Below are 3842 nucleotides of genomic sequence, written 5' to 3'. Positions count from 1 at the left end.
TTAAAAACTGTAAATATTTATACAATCCTCTCTCATGTATCCTCTTAATAGCATGTACTTTCATGCTGCCTTCTGCCAGTTCTGTTCCGTGTGACAACCGGCCCTGTAAATCTGAATACAAAATAATATTTTGGACTAGGTTTAAGAGAGACAGTTTCTAAAGACATTATGGCTGCAACGGGCCAGTGCTGGGGCCTGTAAGGTTGCCAGGTAACCTCAGTTGGTGCCCAGGGAATGAAGCAGATGCCTTATTCATATGAATACATAGGAGGCCACATAGCAAATGCTAGAGGAGACCCAGCATCATGGCCATGTCTCATCACTTCGACTAGGAAGCCTGGGCTGCTTGGGAGCCCACTCCCCTCTTGAATATCACAAATGCACAAGTAGTGGTTATTCCATCCAGCCCATGATATGCCCAGCCTCAGGAGTCCATGTGACCTTCAATGTCAACCACTTGCTTGGGGACCAAATGGCCTGCTGGCAGCTCCACTGCATGCCATGGGAAGAACAAGGTGCACAAGGAGCTGCCTGGCATTGTGTCTGTGAAGAAACTCAAATATTTATTTCTATTTTGCTGTGGACACAGCCCATATAGCCAAGAATCGAGGTCTACCAGTCTTCCCCTACAGACAGCAGAAATGGGAATTGCTCCCACAGGAAGACCTCAATGCCCCTGACCTCTGTGTATCTATAGGATGGCCTTCATCTCTATGTGCTGTTGGCTGGGATGCCACTGGCCATGCAGAACACCTTCTCTTCTGTGGTGCTGAGCCTGTGTATGAGCAGAGCACTGGTGTGGTGGTGATGATAGAGGGTACAAGCCCTGCTCCTGGTACTCTGCCTGGCCCCTATGTACAGTGACCTGAGCACCTTCCACCTGCAGGCTTACATGGGCACAAATTGATGGGGATGATACCCAAGGTGCAGACAGGGCTGCCATTCCACAGTGATGGCTGCTAACTGGCACTGGCCTGGATCTCATCCATGCTTACAGACTTCATTGTGTGCTCTTTGCAGATGGCAGTCCTGGGTCCCAAAACCTTGAGGAATCCCAGCCCCTGAGAGTGTCTTCAGCTCTACCTGATCCTGGAAGCCACCAGCTTCCGGGCCCTCTTCATCTTATATCCTGGTAGGCATTCCACCTAGATTAGATTGGTGACCCATATACCCAGATGGCATTTTTTTTTAATACAATGAAGACTTAACTTTCCTGGGGTTGAGGAAGAGAGAAACTACCATACCTGTAATAATTCAAATAATCCTCATATTGTGGAAAATATTCTCATCTTGGGAACTCTGAGCCTCTGAGCAAAATAATTAAAAAGTAGAAAATAGTGTGTGAGGTAACTGGACAAGTAATAGATGGTGCTGTTTCTCTCTCTCTCTCTCTCTCTCTCTCTGTCTCTCTCTCTGTCTCTCTGGAAATGCGGAGGAAGCTGTATGGAAAGCAGAAGTACAAGAAAAGTAAACTTGGGGGGCATTTGCTATAGTGATTAAGCCACTGATTGAAACACTTGCTTCTCATATGTGAGTGTTTAGGCTCACGTCCAAGCTTCACACCAGATTACAGTTTCCTGCTAATGTACATCCTGGGAGACAGTGAGTTATGGGTCAAGTGGTTAGATCCCTGTCACCCACCATGGAGACCTGGATGGTGTCCCCAGCTCCTATCTTTGGAACTGTACCAGCCCTGATCATTTTGGGCATTTATGGCAAGAACCAGAGGATGGGAGCTTTCTCTTTCTCTCTCCCTCTCTCTATCCTTCCTGCTACATTGAGTTTTCTCTTTCTAATAGTAAATATTAGTGCACGGGAGATGTTCTTGTTCTAAATTCCTGTGGCTAGAATTTAGTTAGCTCGACAACCTTTTTTTACTTACATTATTCAGTTAACACACACATTTGTTTTGGCAGACTGCCTTGTTTTAATTTTTTGGTTTTAAAATATTTCAAAAAGATAAATTCATCAAGTATAAATTACCTGTCATAATTTTATAACCCACATTATTCCTTCATCTAAGATGCTCACTGAATTTTACATGATATAAAACTGAGATTCAATTCAGAATACATACAAATTATTCCTAGATTTTATTTCCCTGAGCAGAGTTGTAGATTTCTATACAAAATCAACTTCAACTAAAAATAAATTTTAGTAATTAACATGTTTTTAAAATGGTTCAATATTTTTATTAAAAACTTGTATTAGGGTATTAGACAAAATTGATGCTTGTGTATAATGAATTTCAAAGAATATATTTTTCTGATCTAATATTTGACAAGGGATAGTCATGGTAATAAAAGGAAAATAGGCAAACTGTGTCCAAATTTCTCTCACTGTGAACTCTTATGCATTTCACTTTTGAAATAACCTTGTGATTTCACAGCAGTTTCAGATTTATAACATGTACATGACAATATACCCTTCTTTCCACATGTCATGAACTCCTTATTCCATGATATTGATATCCCAGTTTTCAAGAAAAAATGCAGCTATGCTTATTATAAAATATCTACATATGAAGTGCATGTGGTGAAATGTTAAAAACTGCTAAATTTTAAAACCAAAATAATAGATTTATAGAAATTTAGGAAGTTGTAAACGGTATACAGAATGTTTCAGTTCCCCTAACAACTAGTGACTCACATTGACATATTACGACTGACTAGAGTTCTTCCTCATCCTTTATTTGCATTGCCTTGTTCTGTTCCATGAGTGCATCTAGTATATCAAGCATAGGTTACTCTGGACAAAAGCAGTCACTTGCCATGTTTTTGAGTGACTTTAACACTTACATTTGACACTTATATAAATGTGTGTGTTAACTGAATAATGTAAGTAAAAAAGGTCATCAAGCCAACTAAATTCTAGCCACAGGAATTTAGAGCAAGATGTGAAGAAGAGTTTTCTAATTGCCCCCCCCGTGCACTAATATTTACTATGGATGTGAAAGAGAAAACTTAATGTAATGGGAAGGATAGAGAGAGGGAGAGAGAAAGAGAAAGCTCCCATCCTCTAGTTCATGCCACATATATACATATAACATATATTAAAATATAACACTTATATATATATATATATATATATATATATATATATTAAAATGTTGCTCAGTTTGGGTCTTCTGGATGCTTCTCTCATGGTTATTAGAAGTGATGGATGGGCAGAGTAAAACCACAGAGGGAAGTGCCGTTTTTTAAAACATTATGTTAGAGGAATTCTCTTTGAATTCTCTTGACAGTAATTTGAGAGAGTGTTCTCCAGGATTCTTCACGGAAACCCCACGGTCCCCCTACGTGGACTTTTGTATTGTCCACAGAAGGGAGTCACTAAATACTGCCCTATTATAATAGAGGACATATAATAGAGGACATATTATTGATGAGAGAGGATTTACATAAGTTATATGCACAGAAGCAGGTGTTGGGCTTAGTGGTTAAGACACCTACATCCCATGTTGGAGCACCTGCATTCAGTACTTGGCTTCACTACAGATCCAGCTTCCAGCTAATGTGGATATTGGGAGGCAGTGATGAGGATCAACTATTTGGGTTCCTGCCACCCAAGTGGGAGAACAAGATTGAATTCCTCAGTCGTGACTTCAGCCTCTGCAAGGAGCTGTTGTAGGCATTTGGGGAAGTGAACCTGCAGATGATTTGGGGAGTGAACCAGCAAATGGAGTTTCTCTCTCTCTCTTCCTCTCCCTCTCCCCCCCCCCCAAATAATTATAATAAAAATTTAAATCTTTAAAATACATTTTAAAGACCTATTTTATTTATTTGAAATGAACAGGTACAGAGAGAGAGAGAGAGGGAGAGAGAGAGAGAGAAAGTGACACA

At 40.3% G+C, this 3842-nt stretch overlaps 1 pseudogene; it reads left to right on the top strand.

Annotated features, from left to right (window-relative positions):
• Nucleotides 1-283: 283 nt before the first annotated feature.
• Nucleotides 284-1149, top strand: LOC133762691 (protein YIF1A-like; annotated as a pseudogene).
• The last annotated feature ends 2693 nt before the right edge of the window (nt 1150-3842 follow it).

This window comes from Lepus europaeus, chromosome 1 (genome assembly GCF_033115175.1).
Source record: "Lepus europaeus isolate LE1 chromosome 1, mLepTim1.pri, whole genome shotgun sequence".
NCBI lineage: Eukaryota > Metazoa > Chordata > Mammalia > Lagomorpha > Leporidae > Lepus > Lepus europaeus.
Note: the sequence above shows the minus strand (reverse complement) of the source record. Positions and strands in the feature narration are given on the sequence as shown.